The sequence below is a fragment of the Cherax quadricarinatus genome, chromosome 56, assembly GCF_038502225.1.
Source record: "Cherax quadricarinatus isolate ZL_2023a chromosome 56, ASM3850222v1, whole genome shotgun sequence".
In the NCBI taxonomy this organism is placed as follows: domain Eukaryota; kingdom Metazoa; phylum Arthropoda; class Malacostraca; order Decapoda; family Parastacidae; genus Cherax; species Cherax quadricarinatus.
Window position 1 is genome coordinate 19,039,453 of NC_091347.1, and position 8,195 is coordinate 19,047,647.

Genomic DNA, 8,195 nt, shown 5'->3' on the forward strand with positions numbered 1-8,195 from the left:
CTCAGTGGTGTCTGGGGTGATTCCTCCTCAGTGGTGTCTGGGGTGAGTCCTCCTCAGTTGTGTCTGGGGTGAGTCCTTCTCAGTAGTGTCTGGGGTGAGTCCTCCTCAGTGGTGTCTGGGGTGAGTCCTCCTCAGTGGTGTCTGGGGTGAGTCCTCCTCAGTGGTGTCTGGGGTGAGTCCTCCTCAGTAGTGTCTGGGGTGAGTCCTCAGTGGTGTCTGGGGTGAGTCCTCCTCAGTGGTGTCTGGGGTGAGTCCTTCTCAGTAGTGTCTGGGGTGAGTCCTCCTCAGTGGTGTCTGGGGTGAGTCCTCCTCAGTGGTGCCTGGGGTGAATCCTCCTCATTGGTGCCTGGGGTGACTCCTCCTCAGTGGTGTCTGGGGTGAGTCCTCCTCAGTGGTGTCTGGGGTGAGTCCTCCTCAGTAGTGTCTGCTTTGAGTCCTCCTCAGTAGTGCCTGGGTTGAGTCCTCCTCAGTAGTGCCTGGGGTGAGTCCTCCTCAGTAGTGCCTGAGTTGAGTCCTCCTCAGTAGTGCCTGGGTTGAGTCCTCCTCAGTAGTGCCTGGGTTGAGTCCTCCTCAGTAGTGCCTGAGGTGAGTCCTCCTCAGTAGTGCCTGGGGTGAGTCCTCCTCAGTAGTGCCTGGGGTGAGTCCTCCTCAGTAGTGCCTGGGTTGAGTCCTCCTCAGTAGTGCCTGGGTTGAGTCCTCCTCAGTAATGCCTGGGTTGAGTCCTCCTCAGTAGTGCCTGGGGTGAGTCCTCCTCAGTAGTGCCTAGGTTGAGTCCTCCTCAGTAGTGCCTGGGTTGAGTCCTCCTCAGTAGTGCCTGAGGTGAGTCCTCCTCAGTAGTGCCTGGGGTGAGTCCTCGTCAGTAGTGCCTGGGGTGAGTCCTCCTCAGTAGTGCCTGGGTTGAGTCCTCCTCAGTAGTGCCTGTGTTGAGTCCTCCTCAGTAATGCCTGGGTTGAGTCCTCCTCAGTAGTGCCTGGGGTGAGTCCTCCTCAGTAGTGCCTGGGGTGAGTCCTCCTCACTAGTGCCTGGGGTGAGTCCTCCTCAGTAGTGCCTTGGGTGAGTCTTCCTCAGTAATGCCTTGGTTGAGTCCTCCTCAGTAGTGCCTGGGGTGAGCCCTCCTCAGTAGTGCCTGGGGTGAGTCCCCCTCAGTAGTGCCTGGGGTGAGTCCTCCTCAGTGGTGCCTGGGGTGAGTCCTCCTCAGTATTGCCTGGGGTGAGTCCTCCTCAGTGTGGGCGCCTCTAGCTTCTCTTCTTACCTTCTTCCCTACTTCTCCTGATCTCCTTCTTACCCTTCCTTCTCTACTTCCTACACTTTCTTTCCTTCCTACCATTCTTTCCTACCCCCTTCCCTTCTTAATACCCCTTCTTCCCTCCTTCCTACCCTTCCTACCTTCCTTCTTATCTCATCCATTCCATTATCACTTTTTCCTTATCCCATTTTAACCCCTCCCTCTGTTCTCCCTCTCATCTCTTCTCTGTGTATCCCATGTATAATTTCCCTTGATAGAGATATCTTCATAAATATTTAATTTCCGGTGTGTATGTGAGAGTCTGTCTTGAGAGATGGTAATTACCAGGTGAGAGTTAGAGCAGCTCTGCTGGAAGGTCACTACTGACGCTGTCCTAACTGATGAACCATTACTGGTATCCTGGACCATATCCTCATTGATCTTCTCAAGTCTCCTAGCTCAGGCTGACACTACTGGAGTCTCCCAGCTCAGACTGACACTACTGAAGTCTTCCAGCTCAGGCTGACACTACTGAAGTCTCCCAGCTCAGACTGACACTACTGAAGTCTCCCAGCTCAGACTGACACTACTGAAGTCTCCCAGCTCAGACTGACACTACTGAAGTCTCCCAGCTCAGACTGACAATTCTTGGCCTCCCTGGAGGTATTATTATTCTTGGCCTCCCTGGAGGTATCTGTCTTTGTCTTAGCTATGCGGGTTAGAACATTTTCCTTGTTCAAGTGTGTGTGTGTATGTGTGTGTGTGTGTGTGTGTGTACTCATCTAGTTGTACTCACCTAGTTATGGTTACAGGGGTAGAGTCTCAGCCCCTGGCCCCGCCTCTTCACTGGGCGCTACTCAGTCACTCTACCCGCTCCGTAAGCTTTATCATACCTCTCCTTAAACCTATGTATAGATCCTGCCTCCACTACATCACTTCCCAGACTATTCCACTTCCTGACAACTCTGTAACTGAAGAAATACTTCCTGACATCCCTGTGGTTCATCTGAGTCTTCACCTTCCAACTGTGACCCCTTGTTGCTGTGTCCCATCCCGTGAACATCTTGTCTCTGTCCACCTTGTCTATTCCTCTCAGTATTTTAAGTGTGTGTGTGTGGTGTTGCTAGTGCCACCAGCAGGTGCTACTAATAGCTTGCCAACAGTAACAGTCTGGCACACCTGCTGCAGACACACACACACACACACACAGAGCTGCTTTCTAAAACTTTATTATCAGTGGGCAGTTTTGTTGGTATTTTTATTGCTGCCTGTCCACTACCCACTTTCATTTTCCTGCTCTCTCTCTCTCTCTCTCTTTCTCTCTCTCCCTCTCTCTTTCGCACACACACACACACACACACACACACACACACACATTCACACATACTAGTCAAAGGGATGTTAAGAAGTATTTCTTCAGTCATAGGGTTGTCAGGAAGTTGAATAGCCTAGAAAGTGATGCAGTGGAGGCAGGAGCCATACACAGTTTTAAGACGAGGTTTGATAAAGCTCATGGAGCAGGGAGAGGACCTAGTAGCTATCAGTGAAGAGGCGGGACCAGGAGCTATGACTTGACCCCTGCAACCACAGATAGGTGAGTAGGTTAGTACACACAAAATATACAAGTGATCTAGTGATCTCACAGTATACTTACAACTTCTCTTAGTATGCAAAGTTATATCTTGAAGACAGTGCAAGTTAATACTGAGAGTATAAATTCAATGAACATTGTGCATGTGTATCACTGGCTGAACATTCCTTCACATCCAGCATAATTCTGTCTCATAAGTCGTCACAACTGGCATCTGAAAGACCTGGGTTCGATCCCAGCTGCTCCTGGTCACCTAGTAGTAAGTAGGTACCTGGGTGTTAGTCACCTTACACCTGCTTCACTTGGTCACTTAGCAGTAAGTAGGTACCTGAGTGTTGACCGGCTGTTGTGGGGTGCATCCTGGGTGAGATCAAAGGCCCACAACAGAAATAAGTCAAGAAGCAGTTTGTTGTGATATCCCGGGTTAATAACTCTCTTCGTTAACAGTTTTCTGTGTTAATAATTCCAAGAATTCTTCTTTAGTTTATAGCGTTGCTTCAACATTAAGATCTTGCTCCTTACTTACTCCCAGGTCTTTGACATTCTAACTTCGCTGGTTGACGTAGTTTCACGGTGTTTTTTCCAGTGTTCCAGTCTGTGTTTCTTCGGTTTCTCCTCAGCAGAGTAGCTGAGGTTCACCCTCCTTGGACAGTGTTATTTATTCTGTGGTCCAGTAGACTTCGTTTACACCAGCTTGGAGGCTGGTGTGTCCTCCTGGGCACTCTTCTTATCTAGCATCGTCTGACATGTTTTGTATCTTTATCGATGTTCATCATTTATTTAAGAGACGTTTCGCCCACTAGTGGCTTTATAGAGGCAATAGAGAAAATTGAAGTTAAGGGAAGTAGAGTATGTAAAGGTCAGGTAACTTATGTGGGTCACCTTAAAGGGGACATTAAAGGAATATATTACCAGGGGAGTAATGTGACTCTGATGTGTAACGATATCCTGACTATTGTAGACAAGCAAGACGACAAAAATATACTTGTTAGTGAAATAAGTTATGTACAACGTCACACTGAGGAAGCTGAACTAAACAGACTTCTGTAGATAAACGGTTCACAGAACAAGCTGATTAAAGGTTCACAGAACGACAAGCTGATAAATGGCTCACAGAACGACAAGCTGATAAATGGCTCACAGAACGACAAGCTGATAAATGGCTCACAGAACGACAAGCTGATAAATCAGACACTTATGCAACACTCGAGTACTTTAATTTTGGTAATTTTTAGCCAGCCTGTAGCTTCCTCAGTCCATTACAGAGAAAAATGATTAGAGATCAGACTTATATTAATTATACCAGAGACAGACATCAGTTACCTTCACACTCACTTAGTGCTAGTGTGTCTGACTGGCCTTGACACTCAGTGCTAGTGTGTCTGACTGGCCTTGACACTCAGTGCTAGTGTGTCTGACTGGCCTTGACACTCAGTGCTAGTGTGTCTGACTGGCCTTGACACTCAGTGCTAGTGTGTCAGACTGGCCTTGACACTCAGTGCTAGTGTGTCTGACTGGCCTTGACACTCAGTGCTAGTGTGTCAGACTGGCCTTGACACTCAGTGCTAGTGTGTCAGACTGGCCTTGACACTCAGTGCTAGTGTGTCTGACTGGCCTTGACACTCAGTGCTAGTGTGTCAGACTGGCCTTGACACTCAGTGCTAGTGTGTCTGACTGGCCTTGACACTCAGTGCTAGTGTGTCTGACTGGCCTTGACACTCAGTGCTAGTGTGTCAGACTGGCCTTGACACTCAGTGCTAGTGTGTCTGACTGGCCTTGACACTCAGTGCTAGTGTGTCAGACTGGCCTTGACACTCAGTGCTAGTGTGTCTGACTGGCCTTGACACTCAGTGCTAGTGTGTCTGACTGACCTTGACACTCAGTGCTAGTGTGTCTGACTGGCCTTGACACTCAGTGCTAGTGTGTCAGACTGGCCTTGACACTCAGTGCTAGTGTGTCTGACTGGCCTTGACACTCAGTGCTAGTGTGTCTGACTGGCCTTGACACTCAGTGCTAGTGTGTCAGACTGGCCTTGACACTCAGTGCTAGTGTGTCTGACTGGCCTTGACACTCAGTGCTAGTGTGTCTGACTGGCCTTGACACTCAGTGCTAGTGTGTCAGACTGGCCTTGACACTCAGTGCTAGTGTGTCTGACTGGCCTTGACACTCAGTGCTAGTGTGTCAGACTGGCCTTGACACTCAGTGCTAGTGTGTCTGACTGGCCTTGACACTCAGTGCTAGTGTGTCTGACTGGCCTTGACACTCAGTGCTAGTGTGACTGGCCTTGACACTCAGTGCTAGTGTGTCAGACTGGCCTTGACACTCAGTGCTAGTGTGTCTGACTGGCCTTGACACTCAGTGCTAGTGTGTCTGACTGGCCTTGACACTCAGTGCTAGTGTGTCAGACTGGCCTTGACACTCAGTGCTAGTGTGTCAGACTGGCCTTGACACTCAGTGCTAGTGTGTCTGACTGACCTTGACACTCAGTGCTAGTGTGTCTGACTGGCCTTGACACTCAGTGCTAGTGTGTCAGACTGGCCTTGACACTCAGTGCTAGTGTGTCAGACTGACCTTGACACTCAGTGCTAGTGTGTCTGACTGGCCTTGACACTCAGTGCTAGTGTGTCAGACTGGCCTTGACACTCAGTGCTAGTGTGTCTGACTGGCTGATGACGCACACATACAACCCTCCAGACAAGGTATTGCAACGTTTTTATCGTCGCTGTTTATATCCCCTGGTGGGCGAAAAGTCTCCAATATGAAGGTAATAATGTTTCACTTATTTCTAACTTATTAATTCATCTTATATCCTCTGTCTCCCATCCTACTTCTCTATCCCACTCCACATCCTACTTCTCTATCCCACTCCACATCCTACTTCTCTATCCCACTCCACATCCTACTTCTCTATCCCACTCCACATCCTACTTCTCTATCCCACTCCACATCCTACTTCTCTATCCCACTCCACATCCTACTTCTCTATCCCACTCCACATCCTACTTCTCTATCCCACTCCACATCCTACTTCTCTATCCCACTCCACATCCTACTTCTCTATCCCACTCCACATCCTACTTCTCTATCCCACTCCACATCCTACTTCTCTATCCCACTCCACATCCTACTTCTCTATCCCACTCCACATCCTACTTCTCTATCCCACTCCACATCCTACTTCTCTATCCCACTCCACATCCTACTTCTCTATCCCACTCCACATCCTACTTCTCTATCCCACTCCACATCCTACTTCTCTATCCCACTCCACATCCTACTTCTCTATCCCACTCCACATCCTACTTCTCTATCCCACTCCACATCCTACTTCTCTATCCCACTCCACATCCTACTTCTCTATCCCACTCCACATCCTACTTCTCTATCCCACTCCACATCCTACTTCTCTATCCCACTCCACATCCTACTTCTCTATCCCACTCCACATCCTACTTCTCTATCCCACTCCACATCCTACTTCTCTATCCCACTCCACATCCTACTTCTCTATCCCACTCCACATCCTACTTCTCTATCCCACTCCACATCCTACTTCTCTATCCCACTCCACATCCTACTTCTCTATCCCACTCCACATCCTACTTCTCTATCCCACTCCACATCCTACTTCTCTATCCCACTCCACATCCTACTTCTCTATCCCACTCCACATCCTACTTCTCTATCCCACTCCACATCCTACTTCTCTATCCCACTCCACATCCTACTTCTCTATCCCACTCCACATCCTACTTCTCTATCCCACTCCACATCCTACTTCTCTATCCCACTCCACATCCTACTTCTCTATCCCACTCCACATCCTACTTCTCTATCCCACTCCACATCCTACTTCTCTATCCCACTCCACATCCTACTTCTCTATCCCACTCCACATCCTACTTCTCTATCCCACTCCACATCCTACTTCTCTATCCCACTCCACATCCTACTTCTCTATCCCACTCCACATCCTACTTCTCTATCCCACTCCACATCCTACTTCTCTATCCCACTCCACATCCTACTTCTCTATCCCACTCCACATCCTACTTCTCTATCCCACTCCACATCCTACTTCTCTATCCCACTCCACATCCTACTTCTCTATCCCACTCCACATCCTACTTCTCTATCCCACTCCACATCCTACTTCTCTATCCCACTCCACATCCTACTTCTCTATCCCACTCCACATCCTACTTCTCTATCCCACTCCACATCCTACTTCTCTATCCCACTCCACATCCTACTTCTCTATCCCACTCCACATCCTACTTCTCTATCCCACTCCACATCCTACTTCTCTATCCCACTCCACATCCTACTTCTCTATCCCACTCCACATCCTACTTCTCTATCCCACTCCACATCCTACTTCTCTATCCCACTCCACATCCTACTTCTCTATCCCACTCCACATCCTACTTCTCTATCCCACTCCACATCCTACTTCTCTATCCCACTCCACATCCTACTTCTCTATCCCACTCCACATCCTACTTCTCTATCCCACTCCACATCCTCGTCTATCCCACTCCACATCCTCGTCTATCCCACTCGTCTATCCCATCTATCTCGTCTATCCCACTCCACATCCTCGTCTATCCCACACTACATCCTCGTCTATCCCATCCTATATCCTGCAGTTCATCCTGAGTGTCTAATCCTTCACTCATCTTTGCCTAATCCTTCTAACATCCTCGCCAAGCCTTTCTCTATCCCATGGCATCTCTCTCTCTCTCTTTCTCTCTCTCTCTCTCTCTCTCTCTCTCTCTCTCTCTCTCTCTCTCTCTCTCTCTCTCTCTCTCTCGTCCCACGATGAACAACTATTCATCCTTCGCCAGTCCCCTATCCCTGGCTAGTTGCTCCCAGCGCCGGGTCACTACCTGGACAAGACCCAGCGCCGGGTCCCCAACTGGACAAGACCCAGGCCGGGTCACTGACTGGACAAGACCCAGGCCGGGACACCAACTGGACAAGAACCAGGCCGGGACACCAACTGGACAAGACCCAGGCTGGGACACCTACTGGACAAGACCCAGGCCGGGTCACCAACTGGACAAGACCCAGGCCGGGACACCAACTGGACAAGACCCAGGCCGGGACACCAACTGGACAAGACCCAGGCCGGGACACCAACTGGACAAGACCCAGGCCGGGACACCAACTGGACAAGACCCAGGCCGGGACACCAACTGGACAAGATCCAGGCCGGGACACCAACTGGACAAGACCCAGGCCGGGACACCAACTGGACAAGACCCAGGCCGGGACACCAACTGGACAAGACCCAGGCCGGGACACCAACTGGACAAGACCTAGGCCGGGACACCAACTGGACAAGACCCAGGCCGGGACACCAACTGGACAAGACCC